A 19,199-nucleotide genomic window follows, 5' to 3' on the forward strand; every position below is an offset into this window, starting at 1 on the left:
GCTTCCCAAAAACTCAACAACCTAAAATCCAAGGTGAGGAGATAGTAGAGGGGAAAAAACCGGGTCCCCCTATTTTTCCTCTCCCAACCCCATTCCCGCTACTGACAAAAGTCCCAATCTAAAAACAGTTTTCGAAAGTAGTTTCTACCTCCTTCAAATGTCTGCGATGCAAACACCGATTTCGACTTCCAGAATGTTCTTTGCATAATGGAGGATAGACATATTTTGTCTCAAAGCCAAAGACGTTGCTACTGCACGAATCTCGTGCATCTTCACTTTCAGCACCCGAGCTGTTCCTGAGTATGGGCGTGTTCTTCTCAGATCAAACTCCTCAGGAAAAAGGACACTGCATTCTTTGAAAGAGGCCAAAGACAGGTCTTTCACAGAGCACCAGAGTTCGGTTCGACTCTCCTCTCACAGTTTCTGTCCTAGTCAGGTAGTGTCTGATGGCTCTGGCCGACACAATGTACATTCCTCATCTTCCGACCCAACTAAGTCCGTTAAGTTCTTTATCCTGAAAGAATGGGGCCAAGGATTCGAAGGATCCTCGTTCTTAGCAAGGAAGTCTGTTACATATGAACAAACTGGAATCCCCTGGGCAAAACCCACTTCCTTACTCATCACCTGCAACTCGCTTGCTCTTCCCGCTGTGGTTAAGGCGACTAGGAATACAGTGGACCCCCCCGTATTCGCAAGACTCACACATTCACGGATTTCTCTCGGGAACGTTTCCCCGCATAATTCGAGGAAAATTTGCACATTCGCGGTATTTTTCTATAGAAATATCCACTAATTCCTGTTTTTTTTTTAATAAATTTCATCATAAAATGCACTTTTGTGATAAATCTATTAAAAAAACCAAGTATGAAAATTTTTAGTGGGTTTTTTCTTCAGTTTTAACGTAACAAAATAGGCTGATTTTAGCCTTTTTTATTGGGGTTCCAAACATTCGCGGGTTCTAACTATTCACGGGGGGGTCTGGTACGCATCCCCCATGAATATGGGGGGGACCACTGTAGTGCCTTCCTAGTTACATCTCTTAAGGTTGCCAAATACAACGGTTCGAATTGGGGACTGGTGAGCCACCTTAAAACTACATCCAAATTCCATTCCACTTCCTCGGGCTTGAAAATTTTGGAGAAACTAAAGGATCTGATCAGGTCACTGATGTCCTGATTTGACGAGATGTTGAGGCCTCTATGCTTAAATACTGATGTAAGCATGGCTCTATATCCTTTAATAGTTGAAGTGGCCAACTTCTTGGAGTCCCTCAGAAATATGACAATTTGTCTAAAATTGCATTTTTCCTAACTATACAAACCTGAGGTCCTTTTACAATAGGAAGGTACTAGCGGCAGCTGGATAGGTGGTAAGCTTTCGTACAAGGGGTTCGGTAGTTAACTGCTTGTCCGACAGGCGCGCTGGCGTTTGGCGCGACTGGGAGGTAAACAAATCACTTTTGCTTTTGGCCCAAGCAAAAACTGCAGAGTGAGGGGTGGCATGAGGTGGGGCTATGTGTAAAAGGACCTCAGGTTTGTATAGTTAGGAAAAATGCAATTTTAGACAAATTGTCATTTGTTCCGACACGGCATACAAACCTTCGGTCCTTTTACAATAGGAAGACTCACTTCTTGGTGGTGGAATCTGAGTCTTTTGTGAACAGACTGGTGTTCGCCCAAACCACTTCTTGGAAGCCTCCCTGGTCGTAAGAGCGAGGGAGGGATCCAAGCCTCTGTCCGATTGATCGGGGTGTGCACCGCAGGATCAATGGTCAGACCTCTGACCGAGTACTAAGAGAGAGGCAAGCGTATCTCTTCGTACCAGCAATGTAAGAAACTTTTGTTCCTTGTACAGAGCAAAGTTAAAGTCATGGTTTTGACTCTTGTAGGCATCCACTTCCCCCCCCACGTAGAAGGAAGTGGTGGATATTCTGCTCCCATCCCTCGTGAAAGGATAGGATGGGGCTCTGTCATATAGCTCACCGGCATCTCGTCCTATCCAGCAGGGTGATGACCGTATCCCTCTACCCACAGGTAGAGGGGAAGAAAAAGATAGAAAGAGAAGCCAGTCACTTTCTCATCACTATCTATTCATACAGTCACACCAGGACTCGATGCTGTTCAGCCTGCTAGGGTCTGGGTTAGCTAGACGACGTGTTGAGCAGCCACACGGGTCCTAAGGAAACCGATCCAAGGACCTATGGGCAATATCCAAGAGGTATAAGGAAGTTGCCGGTGGTCTGGTTGTACCAGACCCCTGCCTTCCATACCTGCGCCACGGAGAAGTTCTTACGAAACGCCAACGAGGGGCCAATACTTCTGACTTCGTGAGTTCTCGGACGGACGTACGGATGTCGTCACTACCATCAGCCTCATACGCCCTCCTGAGACCTCACGCAGCCAGGACGAAAGAGTGTTCTTGATACTTCTTTCTTGTTGACCCCGTTGCTAACGAAGAGGCGTCGACACTCAGGCCCGAGGTGGTGAGTTCTCTTCAGATAGCGCCGTAGCGTCCTCCCCAGGACAAAGCAGCATCTCATCCACATCATTATGCATGACGCTCCCGTACTCTCTTCGCCGATGCCAGGTCCAGCAAGACGAGGGTCATTTGAGTTCCCTGGGTTGGCAAGACCTTGGAAGCTGCTCCTAAGCAAGGAGATCTCGAACGAGTTCGAGATGTCCAATCCCGTCAGTTTCAGGAGGAGCGACAAGGCGGCTCTGTATCCTTTGACTGTGGGAACTTAGAGGAGCTTCCTCGGCGAAGAAAAAACGAGGAAATCCGCTACCTGCTGAAGAGTGGCTCTGAGAAGAGATAGGCCCCGTCTACGACACCAACCACCGAAGACGGACCGACTTCCCCTGGTACACAGCTGCAGAGGACTGACGGACGTTTCCAGCCATCTCTGTTGCTGCGCTACGAAAAAAGCTTCTCGTTCGCAAGAGAAGGTGGATAACAGCCACCGTGAAGACGTAGGGACTGGACTGCTCGGTGGTACCGCTCAGATCGTGGTGGCTGGCCGAGGAATGGTGTGCCAATGGGGGAATCTCTCTCGGTTTCTCTTGCGAGAAGAGTCAGCAGGTCCGGATACCAAATGGCCTGTGGCCATTTGGAAGCCATCAGGATCATCCTGAGATTCGGGATGACCAGTGCTCTACTGATCACCTTGCGAATCAGGCTGAACGGGGGAAAGGCATAGGCGAAGAGGTTGTCCCACGGGTGTTGAAGAGCGTCCTCTGCAGCTGCCCATAGATCCGGCACGGCCGAGAAGAACACCTGGAGCTTCCTGATGTGGCCGGATGGCGAACAGATCCCTCGACTGGTCGCCCACAACAGGTCGAAGAGCCTTTCCGCCACGTCCTGGTGTAGAGACCATTCGGTCCTTATCACCTGATCCCGACGGCTGAGCGTGTCTGCTACTACATTCCTTCCCTGGAATGTAGCGTGCCGACAGCTCTATTGAGTGTGCCTCGGCCACTCGTGCACCTGCCGAGTCAACTGATACAAGGGAGAGACACTAGGCCCCCCCTGTGTTTGTTGACGTAAGCCACCACCGTGGTGTTTGTCGTACATCCACACCACTGAGTGTCCCATCAAGCGGTCCTGGAACTCTTGGTGGAGAGCAAGGAACGCTGCCTTTAGTTCCAGTACATTGATGTGAAGGTGCTTGTCGTTCTCGTACCACACTCCTGAAGTCCGCAACTCTCCAGGTGTGCCACCCCCATCCCTCGGTCATGCGTCTGAAGGCAGCTGCATGTCCGGGGGGAGAGTGCGCGGAGGCCACTCCTCTTAAGGGGTTCCTGTCGTCCAGTCACCTGGCTAGGTCCTGCCTCACCTCCTGTGTCAGTGACCATGGAAGGCTTGGGGGATCCGTCGCCTGTGACCAACTCTCCTTTGGTCTCCCTGAAGAGACCGCAGGTGAAGACGCCCGTTAGGGACTGGCTTCCCGAGTGACGACAGGTGTCCGATCACGACTTGCCATTGCTGAGCTACCTGTTCCTCCTGCCGAGACAGGAACTGGTTAGCTGCCTCCCTGAATCTGCTACCGTGTCGATCAGCATACCCAGGTACTTCATCCTCTGCTTGTGCTCGAGATCGGACTTTTCGAAGTTCAGAACGATCCCCAGATCGCGACAGAACGTCGAGCATTCGATCCCTGTCCTGTAGCAACTGCGAGCGGTAGCTCGCCAGGACTAACCAATCGTCGAGATACCCCATCAGACATATCCCGTGCGAATGGCCCCAAGCAGACACCAGAGTGAACACTTGCGTGAACACCTGTGGGCGGTTGAGAGACCGAAGCAACGTGGCCTGAGCTGGTACACCGTCCCGTCGAGGATGAAGCGGAGGTACTTTCCGAAGGACTGATGAATGGGTATTTGTAGATACGCATCCTTCAAGTCCACTGAAAGCATGAAATCGTTCTCCTGATAGATCGAGCACTGAGCGTGCCGTCTCCATCGTGAACCGGGTCTGGCGAACCAACCGGTTCGGGGGAGAGAGATCTATCACTGGGCGCCAGCCTGTCGTAGACTTTTCCACCAGGAAGAGTCGGCTGTAAAGCCCGGTGACTGATCCGTACCGATTTCTACAGTTCTCTTGCTCAGCATGGTCTTGATCTCCTGTCTCAATGCTACGTCCTTCGATGCCCTGGAACGTATACGCCTGCTGTTGGAACCGGGTCCCAATGGCTGGCCAGGCACCCCCCCACTTCCGGCAGCAGGTGAGGGGGAATGCCGTCCTTCCACTGTGAACGTCGTCTGGTTGGGGCTGATCGAGACCTGACAGGAGAGAGCCGATACCGCTCCGACTCATTCCAGTCCTCGTCGAGGTCGAAACCTCAGGAGGACCGAAGGGATATATAAATACGATGTCCGAAGACACGTAGAAACGCCTCTGTCGCAGTAGAGGAGGTGAAGGAGCTTGTTCGACCGTCCAGAACCGAGAGAGCCTTCTTTCCCGGAGACGAGAGACTACCTGGCTCAACCCAGTCGGCAAGCTCCGATCGCGGCAGACCCACCGTCGATTTGGATTCCCTCTCGGGCCCCAAAACGACTCGAGCCGAGACGTGGCTCTGCTGGTGGGAGCGGCGATCCTTCCCCGAGGTCATTGTGCTGACGAATCAGCGCCGTAACCTCGGCAAAGTTCCTCTGGATCTCGGAAGTCACAGCATCTTGCAGAGTGGGGGACCGTTAAGCCCTTCGAACAAGAGCATATTCCGAGAACCTTCCTCCTAAGAAGGGGGAACAGCGACAGCCCTCTCGGTCTTCCCCATCCACTTGCGCATACGTCCTGGCCGGTCCAAGAACCGTGCCTGGCACGTAGGGCGTCGTGGTGGGATCATGAGGGGCGCACCCCTCACGATCACTCCTCAATAACCTCGCTCCTCCCGGTGTAACCCGAGGAGGTTGAAGGTACGGGAGAGGCAGACCTGACGCTCCCTCGTCGCTCGCTGGCAGAACCAGCAGGCTTGGAGGGCTGCAGGTGATCGTCAACCCGCGGTGACGATCGAGCTGCAGGCCTGGTCGAACCGTCTCGCTGTGGAGAACGGCTGGACTGAGCACAGCGGCCCCGATCTCGAGTGTCAGAAGAGCTGGTGCTGGTTGCCGTACCCGATCGCTCTCTGTGAGAGCGACGGTCAGGCGACCTGCAGGCTCCACTGTCGCAGTGAGACCGGTGCTTGTCCCCTCACAGCACGTCACGTCGCTGGTTCCAGCCGTGGCTGGCACCGGCGAACGGGAGGACCTCTTCCCAGCCTCAGCCCGTGGTCGGTCGTGGACCGTCACGTCCCCGGGTAGCCAGCTGTTCACCGCGAGAGTGAGAGCTGGTCTGGTGAGAGTCGCATGAGCGGCTGTCACCAGTCTTCCGCCCCGTGCCGTGAACCTGACGCTGAGCGGACTCAGAGGTCTGGTTCCTGGCTGCACGGTCGCTGGTAGGCGACCGTACACTCGGTACCTCCCGCGAACGAGAGGCCGAGACGGACCCTGATGCAGTGGCAGAACCACTGACACCAGGCGAGGAAGTACCGGTGTTAGCCGGTATCACCCTCTGGTCCCCGTAGTCTTCTTCCTTGCGGAAGAAGAGACGGGCCCCGCTCCCGAAGGAGCAGGAGGACCAGGCGGAAGGAACCCTCCCGTCCCCACCCACCGAGGTGAAGACGGGTCCCTAGAAGCTTCCCGTAGGAAGCTTCTTAGGAGGGAGGAGGGCGACCTTCTTCTTCCTCGGCTGTAAGCCTTAGAAGTCGAAGGGGAAGAGGCGGCGGCCGACGACGATGAGAAGATGAAGACGACGACCACGACACCTTCCTCCTCTTCTTCGTCAGCTTCCTCAGGACAGACGTAAGATCTGCTATCCAGGGCGGAGCCGGGGCTGCTGTAGCCGAAGCCACAGGGGGCCCGGACGCACCTGTACAGACAGACCAAAGTCTGGGGTAGTACCACCACGAACAGGGACGACATCAGCAGGTATGGGCATCTCAGGAACAGCAGGCACGGCCAGCACATCATCGGTAGGGACAGCCAGCGCAGCAACGGCAGGAACAGCCAGCGCAGCAACGGCAGGAACAGCCAGCGCAGCATGGACAGTCAGCCCAGAATCGGCAGGTACGGCAGGCAGCACCGGAAACACAGGAAGTGGAGCAGCAGCCAGCAACATCCTGGTACCGGCGGCAGGTCCAGGGCGAGATCTAGGGCAGTGGAAGTGTGGTCGCTGCAGCGCGGCAACCACGAGCGGCGGCGGCACGCCCCCCTCTCGGTACGGCGAACGGCACTTCCCACGCGGCTGTAGGCAAGACTGTTACCACGTGAGGCGAGTACACCAGGTGAGGAGGGACGTCGTCACCTGGTTGCGTGGTCACCACTCCATGGGTGACCGCAGTAGGCCCAGACATAGAACCGCAGCCCCTGGACACCAGCACGCTCTGCAATTGGAAGGACGCCCATACCTCACCAAGGTCCACGCTCGCTGGCAGTAGCACCTGCGGAAATAATAGTAGTAGCGATTAATGGGGGGGAAATCCCCTCGTGCGGGGGTTTGATCCCTCCCGAACGGTGGGAAGACCCCTAATACAATTGTACATCGGCACCTGAGCGCCCTCTCCCCGCGCTCAGACGGATCGGGGCGAGGAGAAGAACGCCGATAACCTCCCCCCCCCCCCCCCCCCCCCCCTCCCCCCCCCCCCCCAAGGGGAAGAGCCATCTGTGGGAACTGAGCGGGGGGGGGGTGGGGTTCTCGTTCCCCACCCCCCGCACAGTACCCATGTACCCAACAACAAAAATAAGAGCCCTAGAGCAATCGTGCCATCGGCACGAATACAAGGCATAAGGATCAATTCCCTGACTGAGCGGAACTTGAACCAAGTAATATTGATGCAATCAATAATAAGGAACAAAATGACCGAGCGCAAGGGTGAAAGGTTTCATTTCTTACCTTTAATGGATCAAGGTTTCTGGAAACCTTGATCCATAATGAATTGATGCAATCAAACAAATATATGAAAATGAAAAGGACTACTGCGCTTGCGATTCACTTCATACAATTAAAAAAAGGGGAAGGATCAATTCCCGTGAATAGCGGAACATTGATCCCAGTCAACAATGCAATCTCAATAAAAAAATGAAAATGAAAAAGAACTGCACTTGCGATTTCACTTCATTCAAAAATAAAGGGGGGAAGGATCAATCTCCGGGTAAGCTCGGAAACTGATCCAAAATGAGTATTGCTACAATAAAAAAATAATATATAAAATGAAAATGAAAAAGAATACTGTACTTGCGATTCCACTTTCATACTGACTAAGTTTTCCGTGCCGAGCGCATTCGTTCGGCAACGGGCAGTACAGGTCAAAAAATATAAATGAAAGAGCACTTACTTAACGATTTTCATCTACACATTTCCAACCCAATATACGCTCGGAGCGAGCGCTCCCGCCCTCGGCACCGAGCATACACAATACGAGGATCATTCTGGGAAAATGATTCCCGCAATTACGCCCTTCAGTCCCGGCACTGCGGGTAATCGGAGGGCGTTGTGAACAAGATCCTTTAATTCACAATTGAATTCAATGAAATGATTGTACTTACAATTCAGTTTCACTAGATACATAGAAAAAGAAAAACACAATCATGCGAAAGCAAACGACGATGAAGCGGGCAGAGAGCGATGATACACGTCCACACAGCCAGCAGGCCGAAGCAAAAGAGATTTGTTTACCTCCCAGTCGCGCGCGCGCGCCTGTCGGACAACGCAGTTAACTACCGAACCCCTTGTTCGAAAGCTTACGACCTATCCAGCTGCCGCTAGTACCATTCCTATTGTAAAAGGACCGAAGGTTTGTATGCCGTGTCGGAACAAAAAAAAAATTCTGCAATTTCTGTTATAGGATGTTTCAGAAGAAGAGATGTTATGTCATTTGCACCATGACCTAAAGACTCTCCACTTGGACTGATAGAGCTAAGCAGAAGAGCTTCTTCTGCAGCTAGCAATAGCTTCTGACTCCTTTTGTGAAAAACCTTTGCTCTGACAAGGTTCCTGACAGTCTGAATCCTGTCAGGGCCAGAGCGGACAATCCTTGGTGATATCAGTTGAAATGGGGTTGTCTGAGAAGCGTGGATTTTGTGGAGGTAGTCTGGAAAATCAACTAGCAGACTGAGAAGGTCCGAGAACCACTCTTTCCTGGGCAGAATGGAGCTACTAGGGTCACTGTCACATTCTGGTGCAATTGAGGCTTGTATAATACCTCTCTCATCCCGAAGGAGGAAAAGCATAAATGTCCAGTCCTGTCCAATCTAGCAGCAGTGCATCTGTTCTCACACTAGTGGTTCTGGAATCGGAGAACAGAAAATGGGGAGGCGATTGTTCCTTGATGTGGCAAACAGGTCTATTGATGGTCTTCCCCAAAGCTTCCAGACGTCTGCAATAACGTTCATTTTCCCTTGGACGAATCTTGGAAAAAGGGTGATCCTCTTCTTGTTTGTCCAGGAGAGGAGATCTTCGGCTATCTTGTTGAGAGAGACGAGTAGGTCCCTCCCTGCTTCCATATGTATGACAACGCTGTGGTGCTGTCCCGAGTAGATCGCTATGTTCCTTCCAGTGACTAAAGGGTCGAACGCTTGTAGTCCTAAGAGGATGGCTTTCAATTTCTTTTCACAGGTTGATTGTGCAAGGTCTTTTCTCGTTCCGTCCACAGACCTGATACTCTTGTCCCCTAGAAGGGCTCCCCATCCGCTGTCCGAGGGCTCTGAGAAGAACTTGCAGGTCGGGGTTTGACACGACTGGGGAAAATCCTTCTAGTAATCTTTCCCTCGAATGCCACCAACGAAGATCCACCTTTATCTTTTTCCGTCAGAGGGAAGACTAGCGAGTCCGGTTTGTGTCTTCTGACCAATTTGCTTTCAGGAAAAACTGAAGCGGCCTCATGTGTAGGTGTCCTAACCTGACAAAACTCTCCACTGAAGCCAGGGTCCCGAGGACGCTCATCCATTCGAGAGCTGAGCAGGATGGGCGAACAAGAATTTGCTGGACTGTCAACAAGTAGGACTCTATCCTCTTTGGGGAGAGAAAAAGCCCGAAAAGCTAGAGAGTCTAGTATCATCCTAAATAGAGAATCGTCTGAGTTGGAATCAATTGGGACTTCTCCGTGTTTATTAGAATACCCAATTGCTGTGTCAAAGTGTAGTCTATAAGTTCTTCTTCACACCGACGACTGGATCTGGCTCTCAGGAGCCAGTCGTCTTTGTAAAAAGCTGTGTTGATCCCCATCAAATGCAGCCACTTTCCTAGGGGGAGCAAGAATCCGAGTAATACTTGATTGGGCGGTTGACAGTCCGAAGCAGAGGGCTCTGAACTGGAAGACTCTCTTCTTGAAGACGAATCTCAGGAACTTTGAAGCTCTGATGGATGGGGACAGGGTAAAGTTATGCATCCTTCATGTCGAGAGATACCATCCAGTCGCCCGGTTGGATGGCCGACATTACCAATCGACTGGTTTCCATTCGGAATTCCGTCTTCTGGAAACGAAGGTTTCAGAGCGCTTTACGTCCAAAACAGATCTCCATCCCCCTGATTGCCTGGGGACTACGAAGAGCCTGTTGTAAAATCGTGGGGAATTCTTGTTTGTTACCTCCTCTATGGCATCTTTGCTGATGAGTTCTTCCACTTCTTTGGCTGAAGCCAAAGCTCTTGTTGATCCTGTCGAGTATGCTGTCAAACAGACAGGTGTATTGGAAAGTGGTGAATCCTGCATAAATGGGATCACATATCCCTCTCGAAGCACCTGTTATTAACCCACTGTTCCGCTTCTCTTTGACTCCATTCCTCCCTGTAGTCGTGGAGTCCTCGCCCCAACGGATGTGTGAAGGATCTTTTGTTCATTTCTGTCTTAAAGGGAGGTTTCTTGGTAGACCTGGAGGTAGTTCGTAAGTTAGCCCTTGGTCTCTGCTGCCACCTCGACTTACCTCCTCGAAAGGGTTGCTTTTTTAGAGGGGAAGCTTTAGCTCCCGTTGCTGGAGGTTCCTTAGGTCCTCTTGCTGACTGAGAAAGATCATTGGTGGACTTTTTTTCGACGTCCGACAGTACATGTTGGATAGTTTCTTCTGGGAACAGGTGAGACTTACTCAAGGGGAAGAACAACAAAGCCGATTTTGGTTCGTGGTTACTCCTCGAGATGTGAAGGAGCACCACCTTTCTCTCTTCTTGAGTACTCCCATGGTGAATAGAGCGGCCAATTCCCCTGAACCGTCTCTCACTGCCCTGTCCGCACAGGTCAAAACATTGAACCAGTCCGCAGCAAATTCTTCATCCCGAGACTGGCCATCTTTCAATTTTTTCTGGCTGAATGCTGCAATTGTCCAATCCAGAAAACTGAAGACTTCGATCACTTTGTACAAGTTCTTCACCAGGTGATCCAACTCAGGTGAAGAGAACAACACTTTTGCAGCCGAGAACGCTGCTCTTCTGTGCGAGTCCACAAGGCCAGAGAAGTCTCCTTGGGAGGAGGCAGATACTACCAAGGAAGGAATTTCTGTCAGCATAAAACCTATAGGTTTTATTCTGCAGCTGTTGACGGAGGGTAGGCAAACGAAGCCTTGCCTGACTCCCTCTTCTTAGCAAGCCACTCTTCTACTTCCTTCAGTGCTTTCTTCGAGAACTGAAAGAGAACTGGGTTTCGGTAAACCCGAAGGCACTGATCTCCTATCCTTCACGAACATCGACGGAGGAGAAGGCGAATGCTGGCTCTAAGAAATCCGTCTGTAAAAGGAACCTTAACATACTAGAATAAGCTGAAGAGGGTTTTGAATCCTGGTCTTGAGTTTCCTCTTACGACAGGACGGACACACCCGTCGTCTTCTTCCGCCTGGTTCGTTGTCTTCTTCAAAAAGACCATTAATCCTTGAAGTTGCTGTTTAAAAAGGGGCCCAAAGCGGAATCCTCTAACAAAGGTTTGGTCTTCGAATCATCCTTGATCAAAGTCAAAGTCGTTGCTGTCGTACGGCTCTTCTTCGAAAATAATCGACTGGGAGTCTAAACAACAAGAGAACGTATGATGCCAAACGAGCGAAACTCCTATTGGCACAACAACGAAGCGAATCGGCATCGCAAGTGCACGAGCACTGTACCGCACGTGAGTGTCTAACTTCATCCGAAGTTACGCTATCCGAAGAGACTGACTATTTTCCCGGAAAATCTGGTCCGTAGCAAAACTGCAGGAAGGTTGTGGACTCCAGTGCCCTTGGATTTCTTAATAGGTGGCGACATCCCTCTCGCACACCAGGCATGTCTCTTCAATGGTTGCGACAGTAAATCACTCCACACTTTTTGCCTCGACGCAGGCGACTGCACTTCTGAGTCAGACGACAAACTGCACGTCACTGATATCTACGCCTTTCCAGTGGCGTTTCTTAGGCACTCGCGAGTCGATCGGCGACTGACCATGGGCAAACCCTCACCAGTCTCCCTTCAACCTCTGGTGTGTCTTCTCCTGAGAGCTGGGGACCTTCGTCTAGGAGAAATGGGGGGATGGACAGCCACCTCCTCGGACACGACACTGACACTTAGCCCAACACTGGCCTTTTCACTTGACTTTTCTACAAAAGCACGAAACGACATCCCTAATTCCATAATGGATTTTGCCAAGAACTCAAATTTCTTGTCCATTTTGGACTCTAACATGGAAATGGTGTTGGGATCGGAAACATGGGATACCTGGACTGGAGTAATTGGTACTGAAGTTGGAGGACTATCAATAAGTGAAATATTAGATATAAGAGCTGCTTTCCTTTTCCTATCTTTGTCCATTTTATCCAAATGAGCTTGAAAAGTCTTCCAACCTTGTTCATCTAAACTACGGCACTCATCACAAGTTAATTCCTTGCTACAGCACTGACCCCTACATTTAACACATTTGGAGTGCGGATCATAACATAGTTAGCTCATCTAGTTTTGCAGCCACTGCTGCAAAACCTAACTGACAATGAACTAGCATCAGACATCTTTGCAATAACTTGCTAATAACAAGGCAGCTAACTGATGAAGCAGAAAAACCAACCAAGAAATTGTACATCACCAAACAGATATGGCAGTCCCCGGGTTACGACGGGGTTCCGTTCTTGAGACGCGTACGTAAGCCGAAAAATCGTTCGTAAGCCGGAAGCGACGCTTGGAATATGGTCTTAAACTAATAAAAAGTTATAAAAACCTTACTTGTAATCCTTTGGTTACATGTTGTTATCTGTAGTTTTATGTACAACCTGGAGTTATTTTCATAAAAGAATGCTGGTTCTTGAAGGTAAAAACTATTGTAATCCTCTGGTGACACTACAATTCTTGAAGTTTTATGTACAACCTGAGTGATTTTGCCAAATCTTGAGGGCTACAAGAACAGCTGATTACTATTTACGTATCATATAGACTAATTAAAGTAAACATATCTTTAAATAGGGCTTATTATTAGTATCAACAAAACAGTTCCTGCCATGAGTCAGAGGCCGTTTAGTGAACGAACACTTCTCTGTCCTATCTGTTCAGAAAATAAACGTTATGTCAATCCCCGAGACCATTGTTGCCGCCAAGGCGTCTCTCTCTCTCTTTCTCTCTCTCTCTGATCAAATTACACTGGAACCTTGACATACGATTGCCCTAATATACGAATGTTTTGAGATACAACAGAAAATTTGCGAAAATATAAGCTTTGATATACAACGAAATATTTGAGATACGACTTTGCGATGAGTGTTAGTTATATAGGCGACCGAAAAATGGCGTTCAGTCTGTTTGTTGGTTGGTGCTGCATGTTAACACGTCGTTTAGTTTGTTGTATTTGCGCCTATTTGTCTATTTTATTATTAACCATGGGTCTCAAAGCTAAAGACAAAGCAGGTGATAAGAAAAACCCAAGAAAATGATTTCGATGGAAGCAAAACATGAAATTATAGCAATGCATGAACGTGGCGTTCGTATCGTCGATTTGGCAAACGAGTATGGTCGAAATCCTTCTACAATATCCACAACTCATCAAGTAGAAGGAAGCTATAAAAACCTTCCAAAGGCATCACCTTATTTCAATTTCTAATCTACGAACTGGATTAAAAAAAATAAAAAATAAAAATTATTAGTTTAGCAATGTTATTTCAATTTTGTGTTTATTATTACGTAGTTATTAGTCGACATACGTAAATAAAGAGAACAAATCGTTCCCTGCCACCCTTCCCTACCTCCTCCCCCTGCTGGCCTCACGTCATCTTTCGTTGTGGTAAGTAAAATTCTTTCTTTTTTTTTTTTAATTGATTTTATTAACATTTATTATCATTTATCACATTGCTATGTTATTTTATCATTATGTGTGTTATTACTCGTTTATTTGTGTATAAATTGTGTATATTATATGTACAGGCAGTCCCCGGGTTACGACGGGGGTTCCGTTCTTGAGGCGCGTCGTAAGCCGAAAATCGTCGTAAGCCGGAACGACACTTGGAAATATGCCTTAAACTAAGAAAAAGTTAGAGACCTTACCTGTGTGACATGCAAGTAGATTGCATGATGTGTAGTGTGGTTATTCCAATGGCAAAGGATGGTTCTTGAAGGTATAATTCTTTATTAAACTCTTGTGACACTAAAAAGCACAATGTACTACACTTAATCCTTAGGGTATACACTAAACACTGTACACTATATACATGCATTGCACACTTCGTAGTAGTAACTAGTGTATTTGTTAGATCCTGGAGTACACTTAAAATCGAAAATCCCAGTCTGGTAGCTCTGGAAGGTAAAAGTATAACACAATTAGTACAAAATACTACACAAAGTCCTGAATACAATATGTAAATTATAGATATCAGAGTAAAAGAGTTAATGTATGTTTAATTAATTTTCCTTACTTTAGTTTAATAATTCCTTACTTTGAGTTATATCAAGAGTAAAAAAGTTAATGTATGTGAATTAATTCCTTACTTTTAGTTTAAAGTTGTCCTGCTATGTAACCCTGGATGCACAAAGTCTTATGTGGCCCCATAGCCTACATCATTCAGGGGGTTCTGGAATGTACAAAAAATAATTAGTATGTCAGTAAGTACTCTATGCATAGTAACAGTTACATACAGTAATATGCACCATACAGTGGTTTAATATCACATATATAACATGTATAAAACTTAGTTAATGTATGTTAATTAATTCCTTACCTTTAGTTTATATTTTACATTCATCGTAACCCTGGATGGACAAAGTCTTATGTGGCCCCATAGCCTACATCATTCAGGGGGTTCTGGAATGTACAAAAGATAATTTTGTCAGTAAGTACTCTATGCATAGTAAGTTACATACAGTATATGCACCATACAGTGGTTTAATATTGCATATTGTAAATGATTGGTCTACACCCCCTGTTCAGCAGGGAGTGTACAGTATGTAATTCCATGAGGGACCTTGATCACTTATCCCATGTGAGAGATCTTGGTCACTTTTTTTTAGTATGTATACGTATAAAACTTACTTAATGTATGTTTACTACTATGTATAATTCCTTACCTTTAGTACAGTAGTACATAGTTTACAGTTGTCGTGCTATGTTATGTAGTAACCCTGGACAAAGTTTTATGTGGCCCATAGCCTGCATCATGGAGGGGGTCCTGGTTTTCTGGAATGTACCAAAAAGTATCAAAGTTAAGTCAGTTATGTATGTTTAGTAAGTTACATACAGTAACCATACGTACAGTGGTTTATAACATGTACTACATATGTACATAATCAAACTTGGTTGGAAATTCCTGTAAAAAAAAGTTATGTACGTATGTAATATGTACTACTGTATGTAAAAACCTTACTGTTCATACTTTGTTACACTACATGTTACATGTGATACGTATACTTTCCTGAAGGGTTTTTTCCATCCAAAAATGGTGCTTCTACTTGTAGTTATCCCTTGATGACACTTGTAGTAACAACCTGGAGTTGTGTGAAAAATGTTGGTTCTGGAAGGAAAAAGTAACAAAATTAGTGTACAAAATATACACTACAGAAAGTTGTGAATGCAATATGTTAATTACTGTAGATATATCAAGAGTACTAAAAGAGTTAATGTATGTTAATTAATTCCTTACCTTTAGTTTATATTTTACATTCATCGTAACCCTGGATGGACAAAGTCTTATGTGGCCCCATAGCCTACATCATTCAGGGGGTTCTGGAATGTACAAAAAATAATTAGTATGTTAGTAGTACTCTATGCATAGTAAGTTACATACAGTAATATGCACCATACAGTGGTTTAATATCACATATAACATGTAGTATAAAACTTAATTTTAAAGAAATTCCTTACATAACTTACCAACTTTTAGTGAGTCTCAAAGCTGTTACCTAGGTTGTGGGAGCTTGGAGGTGGAGGTGTAGAGCATTCATGATAAGGATGCATTCCAAACCTAACTTCAGTGTGCTTTATCACAGATAACAGGCTAGGATGATGGGCAGTCTGGAATGAAGAATTAATATTAAAGGACAGTATGTAACCACTTAGGTGTACAAAATTTATTGTACGTATGCAACATTAAACACAACTGAGAATTCCTTACCTCCAGCAAAATGAAGACATGTAGGCTATGTAGAGGTCTGGTTTATGTAAGTCCACAGGTGCATGCCAGTCTGGAATGATAATGTAATAGTACATATGATTATAGTATGTATGTTACATACATAACATGGTTATTACATATGTAATATTAAAACATTAATAAAAAAAAATGTCCTTACCAAATTCTAGTGGTTGGCTTGCTTACTGGGATGGTTCATATGGTACATGAGAGTGGGTGGCTGGGCTATGGAGTGGGATGGGCAGGTGCTTGGGAGTCTGGAATGATAAAAAATATATAAAATGATAGTTACTACTACTGTAACTACTGCACATGTTATTACTGTTTGACATATGTAGTGTGTAATACGTATGTTCAATATCAAAATGAAGAAATTCTTTTACCTGAATGGAATGGGAGAGGTTGATACTACTCAGTATCAACTGATTTGGGCTCTGGGGAGGTGATACTTGTATCAACTGATGAGGGAACATCTACATCTGGAAAGAATGATAGGGTACATAAAAATATATTATAGGTGGATGTAATTGTAGCATATGTACACTTTTAATAAAAAATTTTCTATTAGCAATTTATAAAACATTTTATACAAATTTGTTAAGGATCCTTACTGATGTATAGGGCGAGGCATCAAACCATGGAAAGGCTCAGGGTCATCTGGGTCACTGTCAACTATCAAAGGGGTCTGAAATGGAAAAAAAAAATAATAATAAGGTTATGCAACATCAAACACATTGTACCACTATGTAAGTTAGTGTACGTATGTATGTAGGGTGTAAACAATTTCCAACATGAAAATGAGAAAAATGAAATTGCTTACTGATTGTACACGTGCAGGTGGGCGGGCTGATACAGAGGGTCCAGGTACAGGGGGATCTGGAACTGTCACAGTAGTACAGGGAGATCTGGAACTGTCACAGGTAGTAAAGGGAGATCTTGAACTGTCACAGGTAGTACAGGGGGATCTGGAACTGTCACCACTTCTGCAATAAAATTACAAATGATGAAAATTAATGAAGTTACAATTTACTCTTACATTTAGTAGTTGTTACATTAAAAATTAACACATTTTTAATATGTACACTATGTAAACACATAAATTAGTAAAACAGTTCAGAATTCCTTACCAGGACTAGGAGTGGGAGGTGTGGTACTGGAGACTTGTGAAAGAAAGTGTCAAGCCTGGACTGCACACTTCTCTTCGTCTGCTTCTCCTTCAGGGTCTCCTTGTAGAGTCAGTCAAATAAATCCATGATTCCTCTCTTGATTTTGTCAAACCTAGAAACGTTAGGGTCTTCTGCCTCAAAGAAGCCAAGGCTCTCTCCAGATGAGTAAAACCCTCTGACAAGCCTTTCACAGTTAATGACCTGGGTTTTGGCTCTGGTGCCGCCTCCTCTTCCTCAATCATTTGCTTTGTTCTCAAGTTCTAGTAAGTCCTCTGCAGACAATTCCTCTCCATGGGAAGCCAGCAGCTCTGTTACATCATCAGGTTCAAGATCTAGTTGCAGCCTCTTGCTTAGCCCTACGATCTTCCTCGTCACAGTCTCGACGTCTTCTGCCTGGTCAAAGCCTTCAAAACTGTCACAAACTGGGTGGGACACAGTTTCCTCCAGGCCCCATTTAAAGTGGCTACGTCTTCACCTCGTCCCAAGCACTTGCAATGTTCTTCACTGCATCTGCAATGTTGTAGCCCTTCCAGAATTGCTTCAGTGTCAACTCCTTGTTAGCTTCTATGGCCCTCAAAGCAAAACGTATGGTCCTTCTAAGGTAGTAAGCCTTGAAATTGCTATTACTACCCTGGTCCATTGGCTGTATCAGCGATGTGGTATTGGGTGGGAGGTACACCACCTTCACATTAGGATGCATGTCGCTCAAATTTGAAGGGTGACCAGGGGCATTGTCCAGGACTAAGAGGGCCTTAAAAGGCAGACCCTTCGAAGTCAAATACCGCTCCACTGCTGGCACGAAATGGTCATTGAACCAATCTTCGAAGACCATTAAGGTAACCCACGCCTTCTTGTTAGATTTCCAAATCACAGGGGAGTTGACTCTTGAAAATGCCCTTGAAAGCCCTGGGATTCTCGGCCAAATACACCAGCAAGGGCTTCAGTTTCAAATCACCACTTGCATTGGCCCCGGCAAACAGCAAAGTCAGTCGCTCCTTTCCAGCTTTATGGGCCAGTGCTGACTTCTCCTCCTTGGAAAGGTACGTTCGATTTGGCATTCTTTTCCAAAATAATCAGTCTCATCCACATTAAAGACTTGGTCAGCCGTGTAACCACCATCCTTAATTATCTCAGCCAAACCACCTGGAAAACTTTCTGCTGCTTCGCTATCAGCACTAGCAGCTTCACCTTGCAGCTTCACATTATGCAAATTTGCACGAGCCTTAAAACGGTTAAACCAACCTCTACTCGCGGAAATTCACCACCAGCACTGCCTTCGCCAAACTTTTTCACTACTGCCTCATGCAGCGCTCTAGCCTTCTCCTGGATCACACTTAAGCTCACCGGAACACGTCGCTGGTTCTGGTCCTCCAGCCAGATCATGAGCAATTTCTCCATTTCAACAATGCTCTGGCTACGTTGCTTCTCGTTTATCACCGTTGACTTCATCGGTGCAGCATCCTTAACGTGCTTCAGAATACGTTCCTTATCCTTCACAATGGTTACCACCGTGGTCCTGCTCAAGCCTAAAGAACGGCCTATTTCGGTGTTAGTTTCTCCCTTCTCCGAACGCTTTATCACGTCATATTTGACCTCCATCGTAATGACCTTCCTCTTCTTGATGAACTATCATCGAGGAAGTACTTTGGCGTTTAGGAGCCATTGTAAATTAGCGAAAATGGCAAGGAATTTCAGCAACGTCTCAGCCACACAAACCTAGTGGAATGCAGGCAGGCAACGCGATTGAAGTGGCGTCCTTTCGTATTGTTTACGCTTTGGCTGTCCTCGACCGTCCGAGGTCGTTGTTCGGTCAATTTACCATACAGTTTAATAGCGTAAATTAATTTATGCACCTCCGCTCAAAAACTAGTTCTGCATATGAGGTATCGTTAAAAAGCATAACAAAACGTCGTAACCTTGGAATTTGTGTTGTAATCTAACCAGAAACTTA

The 19,199-nt window shown here is 46.8% G+C and overlaps 2 protein-coding genes and 2 long non-coding RNA genes across 5 annotated transcripts in view; all 4 read right to left on the bottom strand.

Moving 5' to 3' along the window:
• The window catches only part of LOC135212071 (signal recognition particle 9 kDa protein-like), a 223,467-nt gene that overhangs the window by 122,927 nt on the left and 81,341 nt on the right, over window positions 1-19,199 (bottom strand). The window lies entirely within an intron of this gene.
• Window positions 1-19,199, bottom strand: part of LOC135212336 (lon protease homolog 2, peroxisomal-like) — a 42,110-nt gene that overhangs the window by 17,950 nt on the left and 4,961 nt on the right. The gene's annotated exons all lie outside the window — the stretch shown is intronic.
• On the bottom strand, window positions 14,446-15,130 carry LOC135212335 (uncharacterized). Its single transcript, XR_010313871.1, has 3 exons — window positions 15,022-15,130; window positions 14,676-14,758; window positions 14,446-14,528 (listed from the first exon to the last, which is right to left on the bottom strand). It is a non-coding gene; the product is annotated as an uncharacterized LOC135212335 (long non-coding RNA).
• On the bottom strand, window positions 15,179-15,919 carry LOC135212334 (uncharacterized). Its single transcript, XR_010313870.1, has 3 exons — window positions 15,824-15,919; window positions 15,594-15,676; window positions 15,179-15,464 (listed from the first exon to the last, which is right to left on the bottom strand). It is a non-coding gene; the product is annotated as an uncharacterized LOC135212334 (long non-coding RNA).

This window comes from Macrobrachium nipponense, chromosome 40 (genome assembly GCF_015104395.2).
Source record: "Macrobrachium nipponense isolate FS-2020 chromosome 40, ASM1510439v2, whole genome shotgun sequence".
Lineage (NCBI taxonomy): Eukaryota > Metazoa > Arthropoda > Malacostraca > Decapoda > Palaemonidae > Macrobrachium > Macrobrachium nipponense.